At 39.7% G+C, this 16498-nt stretch overlaps 2 protein-coding genes across 2 annotated transcripts in view; both read left to right on the top strand.

Moving 5' to 3' along the window:
- NR3C2 (nuclear receptor subfamily 3 group C member 2) overlaps nucleotides 1–9652 on the top strand; it is a 651149-nt gene extending 641497 nt beyond the window's left edge. Inside the window, exon 10 of the transcript XR_012655961.1 lies at nucleotides 9641–9652. The gene's annotated coding sequence lies outside the window, so the exon portion shown is untranslated. The remainder of the gene's footprint in view (nucleotides 1–9640) is intronic.
- Nucleotides 1–16498, top strand: part of PRMT9 (protein arginine methyltransferase 9) — a 344299-nt gene that overhangs the window by 83195 nt on the left and 244606 nt on the right. The window lies entirely within an intron of this gene.

Raw genomic sequence — 16498 nt, 5'->3', positions numbered from 1 at the left:
GGGAACTGGATAAATTCATGGTGGCTAAGTCCATAAATGGCTATTAGCCAGGAAGGGTAAAGAATGGTGTCCCTAGCCTCTGTTCACCACAGGATGGAGATGGATGGCAGGAGAGAGATCACTTGATCATTGCCTGTTAGCTTCACTCCTTCTGGGGCATCTGGCATTGGCCACTGTCGATAGACAGATACTGGGCTAGATGGACCTTTGGTCTGACCTGGTATGGCCGTTCTTATGTTCTTAGGAGGAGTCCTGGATTTCCATATCAGTTATGTAAACTTAATCTAGAGGAGGATAAAGTCAATCAATTCTTTCAGTAAATTTTCACTGTGATTCATCATATACACTTCACATTAGAATGGTGTAGAGGCACTCTCTCGAACAGTATCTTCACAGAGCATTTTGAGTGCTTTTAAAAATGGAATTAGAAAAATATATCTTTTTGTATATATTGATTTGTTTACAATACTTGGCCAATGGAGCATATAATTCTATGTCTATTTTAGAGAGGGAAAAAAAAAGACAGAAAATAGCTAATGCTTTTACTTCCCAGCAATTTCTCACATGTTTTGCAGTAACTGAAGCCATTTATTGACTGCATTCAGCATAGTTGTTAGCAGGGTATATTGAGATCCCCCTCACATCCCCAGATCACCTCCTGTTAAATAATATCATTAAATAGGCAAGGCACACATTTAATACAGAGGGATCTTTTGTAGTGAAACCTACTCCGCGTATAAATCCAGGGAGTGGTTCAATGTCTAATTTACAGATAATCCTTGACCCATGGATCTTTTGCTGGTTAGTGGTGATGGCACAAGTCATAACTTGATAGATGGGAAAGATTCATCTCAAATGAGCTGTCAGTTCTCAAATGAGAAACTTAGTTGTACTAAAAAAACTGGAGTGGACAAGTTAGATTGTTCCATAGTAAAATATAATTATGGCAGTACTTAATCCAATGACTCACTTGTCCTGGCATGGAGGCATGTTTATCTTTATGTACAGATGATCAGTTCTTAAAGAACTCATCTTATCTGTACTGTGTGACAAAGCTCTGTCCTTGTCTCTGTGGGTCCTGCATTTCCTGATGGATTTCACTAGCCTCAGAGGCCCACTGTGACCCTCCCTTTAACCCTTCTCTCTCTAGGGACAAGGGTCAGTCTTCTGAGCCATTTTCATCATAAGCCAGCAAGGGAGGTGGGGAGAAGATATCCTCCCTTGCACAGTCTCTGTTGTCTCCCAGTCTCAGTGATTAATCGGGGGCAAAGAGCCCAGACCCACCCTCTACTCCGGGATCCATCCCCGGGACCCTAATAGTATCAGCTATGGTAGCTGACGTTTTAGGAACAGGACACATACAATCCCCTGGGCTACTTCCCCACAGCAGCCCCCACTTCCTCAAACTCCACTTCACCCTTACCTCAGGGCCTCCTTCCTTGTACCTAGTATGGTGTCTACAGCTCAGGGTTTGGCTACACTTGCAGCTGTACAGTGCTGGGAGTTAAAGCTGTCTTTGTACAGCTGTGTAAGGAAAGTGCTGCAGTGTGGCCACACTGACAGCTACCAGCGCTGCAGTGTGGCCACATTTGCAGCGGTGTTGGGAGTGGTGCATTATGGGCAGCTATCCCAGCGTTCAAGTGGCTGCAATGTACTTTTCAAAAGAGGGGGGTGGGGTGGAGTGTGACAGGGAGCGTGGGGGAGATAGAGAGAGTGGATTTTTGGAGCTGACACTGTGTCAGCTCCCTGCCTTGCAAGTTCCGACCCTTTTCCCCACCCCTCTCTCATTCACTAAATGCAAATAGCCTTCTTTGTTTTTTCCTCACAGACCAGATAAGCAGCTGCTCCAAAATGGACCACCCCACTCTCGCCCGCCCACCCACCATGCTGCTTCTCTCCTCAAGCAAACACTAGCTGTGGACATTCCAAAGGGATCCCTCTGCCTGCCTCTGCTCATTCACTGCAAACAGTAGCTGTGTTTGTTTTTTAGATAAGCAGCTCCGGGAGCCCCAAGTTCACAACAAAACAAAGAGTGTTATCTTTATTTAAAAGCATTATGGGAAGGTTCTGGAGGTCAGTTACAGCATAGTAAGATTAATCGCAGTTTACACTGGCACCCCAGCGCTGTTCTCTTTATTCCTCTCATCGAGATGGAGTACAACCAGGGCTGTAGCCAGGGAGATACAGCACTGTATGTGCCTTGCCAGTGTGGACGGGGAGTAAGTTACAGCACTGTAAAGCCACCACCAGCACTGTAAGTCTCAAGTACAGCCAAGCCCTCAGTCTCTCCAACAGCACAACTTCTCACAGCTCCTGACATGCACACCCACCTGACTAACTGGGAGGCTTTTTAACTAGTTTCAGCCAGCCCCTAATTGGCTTCAGGTGTCCCAATCAACCTAGCAATCTCCACTGCCTTCTGGAAATATCTTAATTGGCCCCAGGTATCTTAATTGACCTGGAGCAGCTGCCATTTACTTATCCTGGTACCAGGGATTTGTTTAACCTGGGGCTAATATATCTATCACCCATTACTTTTCTATAGCCATCTGGCCTTGCCCCATCACAACTGTCTTGTTTTATTCTTTTACGTAATTTTTTCATGAATCACAAAAGTTATAAATTGAAAAGACCTATTAGGAGATTAACTTGTCTACCGCTTGGTGAAATGTTGTACACTTACATTTCTCTGTTATCATGACTGAGTGTGCAAATCAAGGGATCACATACTCAACTGCCTAATTGGACACTTAATTCTCAATCTCCGCACACAACCATCGCAACTGGCTTTAGAGGTGGGTGATCAGTGCTGCTGCTTTGGCCACCAACAGTGAGGGGCACCAAATAGCCTGGCTCTTTTTAAAAAATGTTGCTTGTACCTTTTGGATGTGTGAAGGGATGGTACCAAAAACATTTTCTGCTCTCAGTGACACAACACCTGGGACTGGCTTTGACAGTGGTGATAACTGTTAATGTAAATTGGATATAAAACTGAACACACATTTTTCCACACTGGCCATGGGTTTCCTTTAAAACAAACAAACAAACCCCTCAGGTCCTACATGGCCAAACTAATGGGACTTCCATTACTTCCCTTGGAAGACTATTCCACTGATTCCGTTCAACAATGCTGAAGAATCACAGAAAGAGTTTCTTTCTTCTCACTGTGACCAAAAATCTTTATTAAAGCAAGGAAAAACCATTTTATCTCTAAATCTATGTGGTGTCTCTCTGATTCACTATAGAACTTCTGTCTAGAAATTCACCAGCCCCTCTCCTGCTTAGCTTCGTCCTACAGTTTTAAAGAAAATGTACGCATATAAGCACAACAACCTAATACATACCACTGTCACAAAGTTTTCTTCATAATAAGCCAAAAATTCCTTTTCTTAATTTAATTCCATTGCTCCTACTTATATCCTCTTTATTGTCCTAAATAATTCCTATCCCTTTTTGGTATTTATACCCTTCAAATATTTGTGGACTGTTGTATTTGGGCAGGGCCGTCCGGGGGGGAGGCAAGTGGGGCAATTTGCCCGGGCCCTGCAGGGGCCTCCATGAGAGTTTTTTGGGGCCCCTGGAGCGGGGTCCTTCAGTCGCTCCGGGGGCCCTGGAAAATCTTGCAGGGCCTGGGCCCCAGGCACCCGGAGCTTCTTCTGCTCTGGGTCTTTGGTGGCAATTTGGCGGTGGGGGGTTCTTCCGCTCTGGGACCCTCCACTGAAGTGCCCCAAAGACCCACAGCGGGGGGTCCTTCCGCCCCGGGACCCACTGCCGAAGTGCTGGGTCTTCGGCGACAATTTGGCAGAGGGGGCCCCCCGCCGCTGAAGACCTCAGGCCCCCTGAATTCTCTGGGCGGCCCTGTATTTGGGAGACTGTTGCCTCGATTAGTCATTACTTATCTAAGTTATAACATATTTAGTGCTTTTAATCTTTTTGCATAAATCAATCCCTTCAGCTTCCTTAAAAAATATGTTGCTCTTCTCTTTGTATCTTCCAGTTTGTCTGGTATGGCAGTATAGGGATCTGAATGCATTATTTTACATACCATCACACTGCAATCATATATTAAATTCCTTCCCCAAGACATGATGTCTCTGCACATGCAGCTCAAAACTGCATTTGTCTTTTTTGCTGCCATATCACATGACAAACTCGTAAGTTATTTGCTGTTCACTGTCAACAGTAGGTCTATTTCACATCCGTCCTAGCTTTCATTATATAGCAACTCAGTTTCCCCCCAAATATATTAGTGTACATTTCCCCAAATTAATCCCTTTTATTTTCTGCCCATGTTTCTCTAGGTCTAATCTCTTCTATGATACGAAAATAATCCCACTTTCATTGACTTATTTCAGTGTTTTTATTCAATCCTTCGTATTTCCACCCCTCTTTTTTATTTAGTGCTTGTGAAAGGTGCCAGATCAGCAGCACTAGAAACTGAGAATATGCACAGCACAACCACAATAAGGGTAGTTAAATTCTGGTGTATGCTTCCAAGGGGGGTTGTGGGATCCACTTCATTGGAGGTTCTTAAGAACATACTAGACAAACATCTGTTAGGGATGGTCTGAGAGGTATACTTTATCCTGTCTCAGCATAAGGAGCTAGGCTGGAGAACCTCTTGAGGCCTCTTCCAGCCTTCTATGATTCTATGATATGATGCTTTATAGAGGAAAGAAAGACATGAACCCCAAATTCGCTAAGACTTCTTATGCCATTTTGGTAGCATAAAAGAGCCTTCAAGGGGATGGAAACAGCCACCCAAGAATAACCCCTGCTCTGGGCCCTCCCTGGTTGGTGCAGAATTAAGAGAAGAGCTCTGTGCCGGTCGTAGCAGAGGTTGTTTCAGGGGAGGACTGGGGGACAAAATGGGAAGGCGGGGCATAATTTGATGCAACTTGACAATTTCAATGGCAGGCATTATTATTGGACGGAGAATGGAAAGAGTTTTGAGGAGGGATTTGAAGGAGGAGACTATTTGGATGTATAGGATCAGGGGAGCCATTTCAGCCATGGGGGACAGCATGGAAGTGCCTGTGGGACAGAAAATGAAGAGTTGTGTGAAAGGACATGGAATTAGTGGAGTTTGAGGCCCCTGCAGGAGCTGAGATATATCACACTGACAGGTTTGGTATGACTCTCAGGTAGAATGAGAAGGTAATGGGAGATGTAAGAGACAAGTTGTAATCTGGGGGAAAGCCTTGAGGATGAGGAGTTTGAATTTAATGCAGAGCTTGTCACCTATCCTGCTGCATATAGATTATTCAGACAAAAAGAAAGAGATTTTATTATTATTTGTATTTCAATTTTTTTAACCAAAGCAGCACTTGGAATACACTTTGTAAAGTCCCTGGTGAGTTCAGTATTGTTCCTGAGCAGCATTGTTGATTTATTTAGGTTTTCCCATTTTCTCCTGAAACCCACAGTAAATAAATTACTCCTTACCAGTCTAGCAGATATTAACCAATTGTAGGAAACACTGTAATGGCAGTATAGTTGCAAAGCAATGCACAGGACAGATCTAAAATTATATTCTCAAATAGGAGATAAACAGATAATCAATTAAAAATAACTATTTGTATTCAATTGAGAGAATGAATTGATAAAAAGGCAGTTAATTAACTAGCAATTGAACCATTGCTTTGCATTCTGTTCTTGTCTGAGGCCCTTTTTATTCCAAGGATTATGTAAAAGTATATAGCAGAGCTCTGTGGCATATGGTAATAAGTGTGTCAGTTTGGTTAATTCATAGAAAGCACCTTTTTCTCTGTGGCATAATTCTTTCCCCACTTGACAATTTTCCTTGCGTACAAAGCAAGGTTTATGAGATCACTTACACATGGTAAAAGCTGCAGAGTGGGAATGACTTTACATTTCAGTTCTCATGCAATGTTTAGTTAGTGTAAACTGTATTTTCCCAAAGCCTACATAACACATCGTTGGAACAGCTAAATATATAATCGGCCACAGAATATGAAACTCTCAGAGAGTGCTGTGTAAACTGAAAGGATGCCAGTCCTAGAGGTCAGGTCTATATGAACAGAATTGAAAGGGTAAAACAGGATAAAACCTCACTGAGATGCTTTTTTTTCTTGTATGTATCAAGTGCTTCAGGAACACAGCCGGTTATAGCCCCTGCAACAGCAAATACTAAAAGCTTATCTTGCAATCCTTATTCACACGACTAGTCCTACTGATGTTTATGCAATGACTTGCATAAGTAAGGGCTACTCATGTGAGTAAGGGTTCCAGGATCAGGCCCATACCCTTTACCTGAGGAATATAAATATGCTTATGCTACAGTGCCTCCTGGAGCTTCATAATAATGCAGGCTTTGGAGAGAAATCTATCACACTCTTTTAAGGGGTGCAGCATGCTTCCCCCCTCCATCTCTCATGTAGCTAATTATGTCATTCAGTGTGGTTGCATGCAGCTCTTTGGGTAAGAAAATGACAATATCTTGAACAAATGCAGTTAGATTGGCTGAACTCCTCTGACGTTTTTATGTTTTCTTTGCTGAACATTTCAAAATTGGAAAGATTAAAAAATGTAATATGTCCCCTATCTGGAAAAAATAAATTAGTTATGCAACACAAAACTAGGATAGAGCTGATATACTATGTAAGGCCATTTATGGCCCAAAGAGTTTGGAAGTCTTGGAAATGGATCCGATCATTGATTAGCTGGGTTTTGTACTAAATACATTGTTGATAATCATCTTTTACATATTAGCTGGCAGTAATCAAACTATTAATTGTGAATAAGTTACCTTAGGATTGTAGTCATTTTTTTTGTCTTGTGAATTGTTGAAACAGACTGATTTTTATGCATGTATTCACTATTTTCCCTTGCTTAGCAAAAGCTTATGTGAACAAAGTTTAGATTTTTGGCTGTCTATGAACTGTTCACATAAACTAATTACTATTTGTGGTATGTGACTGGTCATTTAAGTCACATAACATTGTTCCTGCCCTCTGACTGAATAACTGACACTTTTTAAAGAAACAGAACAGGTAATACCTTAGTTCAGGCACAAACAGCTTGTTTTTTATGAGACTACAGGTATTTGTTTGAAGAATAACCATTCCCTAAACAACTGTGCAAAGAAAATCTCATTTGCACAAATGTTCACAAAAAGGGGCAAATCAAGCATCTTCCTCTGAGGGGAAGGACTCCTTGGCATTGGAACCATTGTGCTTCCACTGCGGTAAAGGTGAGTTAGATATGGGGACTGGTTGAATACTGTTAAAATTATTTATCAGATAATTTATCATATACAAGAAAGACAACGTTAGTTGAATAATACATTTGAAAATAATATTTGACCAGCTCTAATGACAAGTCACAAAAGGATCAGAATACAGGAACTACCATTAGAATAGTGGTCCACACTGTTCAATATCCTGTCTCTGACAATGGTGAATATTAGATGCTTCAGAGGAAAGTAGAAGAATCCTGTACTGGACACTTATGGAACAGCTTGTCCATAGAGTAAATTTCTTCCTAATCACAGGAAGTTAATTGCTGGCTTATGTCCTGAAGCATGAGGATTTATATCCCTTATTTTTTGTATTAGCAAATTTAATTGTGGATGTTCTCATTGTCCATATAAAAGTCTAATCTCATTTTTTAATCCTGGCTGAATTGGGAAAAGTGATGTTGGTAGGGCAGTAGTTACTTTTCCCGGAAGAAATCAGTAAATTTCCCCTTCCAGTAGTATTCATCTGTCCCCCAGAGTCATACATTACTTTTCTATTTAAAAACTCACCCTAATAATATGTGACTTTTCTGGTCATGTGATTTATCAGTGCTTCTACATTGCAATATACCACAGATCACAAAGATGGATGCTTTATTGATATTTTTGTAACTATTTAAAACCAAGAAATGACATGAACTTTGTTCAGAGACATTATACAGGAGGAGGTATCTTTCTGCATATTTCTTTTAATATTTACAAGAGCTTAAACCTTGGTTCCGTCTATGTCTAGTGAATTGGAATGAGATGGGATATATCCACCAGTGCTCTATAGGGTGAGTTCCCAAATGCTGAACTGATTTAAAAAAAAAAAAGATTTGGGGTTAACCAAATTTGAGTTGTTTACATAGTAGAGTATCAGAACTTTAAATTTCAAAATGGAAATTGTGAGTTATACCTTCATTATTGGATCCTGGTATTTTCTCTTCACTGTACAATGATTCTATGCTTAAAGAGATCATAGGTAGCCCACTGTGGCAAAGTTGTGCTTTCCTCTAACTGTACTTGCCACTGAACTTGCACATGCAGTTGTAAAGTTGCTTATTTGCCAACTTTGCCCACTACGCCACTTCAAGGACACAAATATTACCCTGATTTTTGTAAATTTAATTTTAATCCATGTGGGTCTATGAGTTAGTGACTACAGAAATCTGTTTCCTAATTAACTTTATTCTGAAATAAAAGTTTTAAAAGTACAGTATCTTTCCTATGCCTTCTGCAGAGTTCCAGAATGTGGAAAATTATGGACTCTGTCGCCATAAATGACGATGGCCAGAGTTTCCCAAGTTGCCTAGACTATTAATGAGGATTGTCTCTGGGCTACTAGTGATATGTAACAGCTGTTGCAACAATGTGGTGTAATGTGGAGCTGAGAGGAAGCTATTCCTCTAGGCCACTTTTATGGGCAGCACCCAGTCAGCACAAATGAAAAAGTAACCCTATCATACATTACTGCATGGACTTATTGAGTGCCAGAATGGACAGGAACATATTGGTCATTCTGTCACCTAGTGATACTAAACCACATGGCACTTGCAGTTACTGGATGACATTCTCCTGACAGTATGCACTGGATTTTACTGTTTAGTCCTATAGTGGTTTTATTCAATGAGTATCTTCAGTCATTTGACCAAATGCCTGGTCCTAATTTTTGTCAGTAGACCAAAGGTTTGGTAGTTTTAATTATTTAGGGAAATTCACAAGTGAAATGTTCATTTCACTGACTGAAGTTTGACAGAATGTTGGTAACTTACTGTAGATATCCAAACTGCAGGGCTTGATTCTGAACTCCTAGGGGAAACCTTAGTAAAAGTATAAAAGAATCCCAGTTTAAAAGCTGCTTTGGTAGAGCATAATAGTGTTGCATTTCTCTCTATTCAAATCTTGGGTAACTGACTCTACCTGTACTTTATTCTAACAGAATGCAATTCAAAGGTGTAATTCCTTCTTTCCCTTTTCTCTTTGGCTTCCTATGACTAATTTAAGAAGCCCTGGACATAACACTGATACATTAACTGAATGCTCAGAAAAAGTATGTGATATTACTATGTTTTTTTTTTAAAAATGTATTTGTAAATCATTTAAAATATATGTAACACTTTACAAAACAGAGTAGGACTCAATCTCTTACAATCCAATACAGTTAAAAGAAAACACAGGACTGCAGGTCATCTGGTGGGAAGTCTGGAGCAGGAAACTAGGCAAATGGATATTTGCTTTCTCAGATTTACTGAGGTTGGGTCAGAAGAGAGAAAAATATTTAAGGGGTCCAATATTTTTTCCTGTCTGAGATTGATATATGTAGCAAATCCTTTCCTTCCCGAAACAATCGGGAAGTGAACTTTGGAAACCTCCTAAAATACCTTAAAAAGAGATAACCAGTGTAAAGTAATATATGGCCTGTAGAGGTATAGATACAATAGCATAAGAAATTATAATAATTGTGAGAAACTACTAGCAACATATGATATCTCTGTCTGAGGACACATAAAGATTAAATGGTCCCCATATTTTTCCAAATCCTCTGTTTTCCTCCTTTTGCAGGTCTACATAATCACTTATTTCATAGTATTTCTTACAGAGTTTAGCTTGCTTACCAACTTCCAATTCCTTATAATAATTCTTTCAGCAGCTACGGATGCTCTCAGCAAAAGTTGCTTTTGAAGATTACTTAACTTCCTAATAAACTTGAAGTCCTGTACTCTGAAGATCATTGGATCTCCTGGGATATTGTTGTTTAAAACATACTCTCCTTCCAAAACTTTGTTTTAGGCCAATATAGAAGATTCCCATTCTCTTTCCCACAGTTCCAGGATCACCCCATATCTTACATTCAGAATTGTCAAGCCGAAGTATTTAGAAGTCATAAGTCAATCCTCCAAAATCACGAGATGGCTTAACATTATTTTAAAAAATGTATTTTGGATGCTTTTATTTGCCTTCTGGGCTTTGAGCCTTTAAGGGTCACATTTTTCAGGGCTTTTTTCTCCACAGCCTAAAAGCCTAGAAACTTACCTTTTTAAAAAAATTAAAGTTTAGGTTCCATTATTATCACATGACTCCAAAAGTGGAGCATAAAGAAAAACTCTAAACATCCGCTAACAAGTGACACAGGGACACTAAACTTTAGAAAGGGAGATTTCCGTAAAATGAGAAGTTTAGTCAAAAAGGCCCTAAAGTAAAAAGTAAAAGAACTAAAGTTCTTACAGGTGGAATGGTTATTATTAAAAAAACAAAACTAAACTAAAAAATGGAGTCTCAGAAGACATGCATACTGCTGAAGTAAAAGGGTACTAGGAAGGGAAGGAATGAAGCAATATGGCTAAATGACAAGGCTCAAGAGGCTGTTTGAGCCAAACAGAAAATGGTCAAAATTCAGAAAGCTGACCTTAGTGAAGCCAATAAACAGGAGCATAAATTGTAAAAAGCATTAATTAAGAGGGAAATTACAAGGGCACTTGCTCTGTCCTGGTTATTAAGATGAGATATTCTCAGAGACAGAAGTGTGAGAAGAAAGGGTTCTGGAACAAACTGATAATTTAAAAAGCAATATACCACCAGGCCCAGATGTCATACATCCAAAGGTTCTGAAGGAGTTAAAGTATGAAGTAGATGAGCTGCTAACAAATGCAGTCTCTCATTAAAAAGAGCTACTGGAAGGTACCAAATTTTGTACCTATATTTAAAAAAGCTTTAGGGGTAGTCCAGGGATATAGAGGCCAGTAAACATTACATCTGTACCTGGCAAAGTGGTTGAAATGACAATTAAAAAAAATAACAAAGCAACTGAAAGATTGCGATATGCTATGGTTTAACCAGCATGGATATTGCAAAGGAAAATTGTGTTTCACTAATCTCTTAGAATTCTTTGAAAATGTCAGTAAAATAGTGGATAAAGGAGAACCTGTCAGCATAATTTATTTATACTTCCAAAAGGCCTTTGACAAGGTTCTAAAGTAGTTAAGTATTCATGGTGGATTGAAAGCTGGTTAGGTGAAAGAAAGCAAAGAATAGGATGAAATAATAAATGTCCTTCATATCTAAGTTTAACAGCAATATCCCGAGGTTCTGTACATTATACATTTATTAACAATCTGGAAAGTGAGTGAGCAGTGATGTAGGAAAACTTGCAAATGATAATTTATTCAGAGAGGCCTGTGAGGAAATTCAGAGTGATGTAACCAAGCTAGATGAATGGACAATAGGATGGCCAATGACATTAAATGTCAATAATGCAAAGTAATGCACAAAATCCGTTAGTGGAAGATACCTTTCTCTTCTCCCTTTCCTCCAGAAGCACAATGGAGAAAGCAGCAGGGGACAGCTGGAGCTAGGGGAAGAAGTGTTGGGAAATTCTAGTCCCTTCAGCACATCAACATAGAGTGCAATCAGCGGAGGGAGAGCGATGGCAGGATGAAGGGTAGTGGTGGTGGAGGTCTAGCCCTTAAGAAAGCTCCTGGCTCCATTGAAAGTGTAGAACAGAGCTGAGAATTCCAAATGCTGCGTTTCCAGTTCCTTGTGGGGCAAAATCAGGGTGCTCTGGTGTCTCAGTGCTGGCACACCCCATCTCAGGGGCCCGAGTTGGGGAAAGCTGAAGGAGAGGGAGCAAGGAGGTTGCCAGGCTGTGATTTAGAAGAGGTAGCAACTAGGGGCCTGTGACTTGGCAAGAGTGGTGAAAGGTGGAGCAGGGGAATTTGTGACCTGGTGGAGGATGGAATGGGGAGCCTATGACCTGGTGAGTATAAGGAGCAGAGCAGAGTGAAGTTTGCTGATTTTATCAGGGGACTCAGAAAAGAGTGTGTGTGTATGTCTTATGGGGTGCATATCAGAAATATATCTTTTGAGGGTTGACATGGTATCTGTTCTTACTGTTAGGAAGTTTTTCCTGAGATTTAATCTAAATCTGCTATGTTTTAGTTTGAACCCATTATGCCTTCTTGTGTTGGTCTCTGTGGCAAGAGAGAATAACTTTTCTCCATCTTTTTATGACAGGCTTTCAAGTATTTGACGATCACTATCATGTCCCCCTTTAATCTCCTATTTTCCAGACTATACATACTCAGCTCCTTCAGCCTTTGTTCATATGGCTTGTCTTCCATCCCTTTGATCATCATTGTCACTCACCTCTGGATCCTTTCCAGTTTAGCTACATCCTTGCTATACATTAGTGACCAAAATTGATCACAGTACTCCAACTGAGGCCTAATCAGTTCTGAGTAGAGTGATACTATCACTTCTCGAGACTTACATGCTATGCCTCTGTTAATGCAATCTAAAATTGCATTTGCTTTTTTTGCAATAGAATCACATTGTTGACTCATGCTGAAATTGTCATCCACCACAACTCCCAGATCCTTCTCAGCAGTGCTGCTCCAAGACAGTTATCCTGCATTCTGCGTTTGTTCATTTGGTTTTTCTTCCCTAAGTGTAGCACCTTACATTGGTCTTTGCTGAATTTCATTTTATTGCCTATAGCCCAGTTCTCCAATGTATCAAGATCCCTCTGAATTTTAGCTCGATCCTCCAAAGTTTTGGCAGCACTCCTCCACTTTCCAACTTTGTGTTAGCTGCAAATGTGATCAGTCTGCTCTCCATTCCTACATCAAGGTAATTAATAAAGATGTTAAACAACACCTGACTCAGAACAGATCCATGTGGATACCCACTTGAGACATCCTTGCAATCTGACATCATTCCATTCATAGCTACTCTTTGTTTGCGGTTGTTAAACCAATTATGTAACCACTTAATGATAATTCTGTTGAGCCCGCATTTCTCCAGTTTACTTAGAGTGTCATGTGGAACTGTGTCAAAAGCCTTGCTAAAGTCCAGCTATATTATGTCCACCACATTCCCCTATCCTCCAAGCCAGTTACTTTGTGAAAGAAGGGAATCAAGCTGGTTTGGCATGATTTGTTCTAGTAAATCAATGCTGGCTGGTAGTGATCACACCTTCATCCTCCAGGCATTCACAAATTGAATGTTTTATATATTGCTCTATAAAAGCAGCAAAGAATCCTGTGGCACCTTATAGACTAACAGACGTTTTAGTGCAAGAGGTTTCGTGGGTGAATACCCACTTCGTCAGATGCATGCATCTGACGAAGTGGGTACCCACCCATGAAAGCTCCTGCTCCAAAATGTCCATTAGTCTATAAGGTGCCACAGGATTCTTTGCTGCTTTTACAGATCCAGACTAACACGACTACCCCTCTGATATTATATTGCTCTAGTAGCTTCCCAGGTATTGAGGTCAGGCTGATTGATCTATAGTTCCCCGGCTCCTCCTTTCCCCCCCTTTTAAAGATAGTTACTATGTTAGCCCTTCTCCAGTCTTCCAGAACCTCTTCTGTCATCCAGACATTAGCAAATATTATTGCCAGTGGCGCCAAGATTTCTTCAGCTAATTCCTTAGGCACCCTGGGGTGACCTGTGGTAGGTGGGTAGCCTATGTGACTTGAAATCACTAGATATGGTGGGCTTGGGAGTAGAGTGGTGAGAAAAGAGTCAGAGAGGCCCTGAAATAAGAAGGTGGAGTGGTGGAGCTGGGAAATGAGATATGAGATGTCAGTGGCCTGGAAATGAGTAATGACAAGGCAGGAGAGTCTTGTGCATGTGAGCCATAACCAGTGACTCTTGTTCCTTTTGAAATCTGTATTAAAGAATTAATAAATATGATTGTATAAGATTTCAAAAGGGATAGGATGTAAGGGTTCCTGAATGTCATGTGTTCACTAATTAGAATGATGCTTTATTATAGAATTGGATAACTGAGCTGCTTTGGAGTTATGAAGTGTGTTGATTGTGTAGTTGTATAGGTTTACATAAGCGTATGCAGACTAGAGCTGGGCAACATTTTTTGTGCAACTCCCCATCCCCACATTATGCCAAAAAATGCAGGGAAAAAACCCTCAAAAATTCCAGAAAATTGAAAAGTTTGAAAATGTTGAAACAAAAATTAAATGTTTCTATTTGTTGATTGGAAATAACTTTTTGTTTTGAATTTTAGTGCAGTTTTATTTTTAAAAAAGTGAAAAACCTGAGAACAAAATGAAATGTATCATTTGGAGTTAAACAAAAGGTTTTGTTTGACCCAAAACAATTTTTTTCCTGGTTTGGCCACCAAACTGAAAAATCAGTTACTCACACAGCTTCAGTAGAGACCTTTCAAATTTTTAACTATAATGTGTAGCAGCTAACATAGGTAGCTTTTTTCTAACATAGTAGATATTAGTATTTGAATATACACCTCTACCCCGATATAACATGACCCGATATAACATGAATTTGGATATAACGCAGTAAAGCGGTGCTCCAGGGGGGGCGGGGCTGCGCACTCTGGTGGATCAAAGCAAGTTGAATATAACATGGTTTCACCTATAATGCGGTAAAATTTTTTGGCTCCCGAGGACAGCGTTATATTGGGGTAGAGGTGTACTAGAAATTGATCCCTTGGATAGCAAATAGATTTTATAATCTCCTAGAAATTTATTTTCACCTTTGTGTATATTTTTCCACATTTTAGGAAACAATATTAAGGTTGGATGAGCCATATAAGTTAGGTAGGATATTAGTAGGTGCTAAAGGATTATATGTCATTGAGGAACAGGCTGATTCCATAACTATTCACTTCCAGGAGTCCAACATCTGGATTTTTAAAAGATGCCATTTTTATCTTTTAAATATTAATTTCTTTTTGGGTGTTATCTGGACTCCAATGAAATACACATTTAGCCTTAAGTCTAATAGTAACTCACCCTCTGCTTTTCCCTTTCATAGTTTCAACTTTGTTTCCTGATTTTATGTCAAGATGTGTTGAATTACCATAGGCCAATTCTATTTATACAATACTGTTAGATTACTAAAGAGCAGAAAATATTTGAGACAGAGAGAGAGACTCTTACCTGTTTTGCTGAATTGTGTATTAGCAAGAATACATGTAATGCAATACTTTCATTTGAATATAAGGGACAAGGAGAGTTACATTTGCAACTCTTGATAACAATTGCAGGAGGGATGTGATATACTGTACATTCTGTTGATGCACAGGCAGCACAACATAATCAAATACCATGCAATGGCTTGCATAATCAAATACCATGCAATACCATGCTGAAATGAATAAAGTGCAGAAACAAACTTTTCAGGTTACTTCCATGAATCTAAAGTGGCACTGTTCTGACACTGGGTATGCAGTTTGCTTTACTTCTAAATCAGCATTTCCAACAGTGCTCCAATATGCAGCCTTTTCAAACTGAAGCAATTTGCTCCCAGGCCAACTCTATCCTCCTGTTGACATGTCTGACTTCAGTTCTAAAAGACATATATATGGTGAGGCAGCACAGAGTGTAGGAATTCTAGAAGCAAAGTGAAATGCTTGGTGTATCCTTTTACATGTCATTATGTACAGTACTTTTCCAGCTCAATGATTTAGTGTCAGCACTGGCATAAAGCTGAGCATCATGATTTTTACCTTACTTCATTGGTTTCACGTAAAAGATGGAACTGAACTGAAAAAATACAGAGCTACAGTTTAATGTATGTAAAGACCCAGAGGAATTTGGAATTTAGAAACAGTATTTTTAGACAGAACAACAACCTGAAAGTAACAGTAGCTACTGTAACCTATGAGACTGCAGAAGTGTAAATCAAGAAGCAACTGATTTTGGCAGCAATCAAGTCTGCATAGAGTCTTGCTTACTGTAGATGGACTCCCATTTTATTTTATCTTCCTTTAGAGAAAGTGCAGGTAACCTACATTTTAGATTTGTTTTTCTTTCCCTTTGCCCACTCTGTACTGTGTTTATTTTATATCAGCGTTATAAACATTCCATGATTTTTTTCTATACAGTTTGGGGTGGTAGTTGTGGTGGTTTCTGTTTTTATAAACCTTTTTATGCTGCTTCACCCACTCACATTTTGAAGATAATTGCCCTTGTTGAGTCTTTGGCAGGCTGAGGAGTGTAAATTAGGGATAACTGCGGATCCAAGTTTTGAATGGCAGCTTACCTTGAAGGAATTAGGGCAATGTTAGTATGCAGCCTGAGTGGGTCTTCTAATGAAAATGTTTGTCGTGCCTTGAGGAAATTTCAGAATATTCGAGCAGAAATCTTTGCTTGTATATAATTCTATAGAGTTTGATTTTGTATCATGTCCTCATACAAACTGTATCCCACAATGCTATGAGAATCAAATAATACAGTTACAAAGTTACAGTAAAAAAGAAAACAGTGGGAGATG

This window comes from Chelonoidis abingdonii, chromosome 5, assembly GCF_003597395.2.
Source record: "Chelonoidis abingdonii isolate Lonesome George chromosome 5, CheloAbing_2.0, whole genome shotgun sequence".
NCBI classification, from domain to species: domain Eukaryota; kingdom Metazoa; phylum Chordata; order Testudines; family Testudinidae; genus Chelonoidis; species Chelonoidis abingdonii.
The sequence above is the reverse complement of the archived record's forward strand: the minus strand, read 5'-3'. Positions and strand labels throughout refer to the sequence as shown.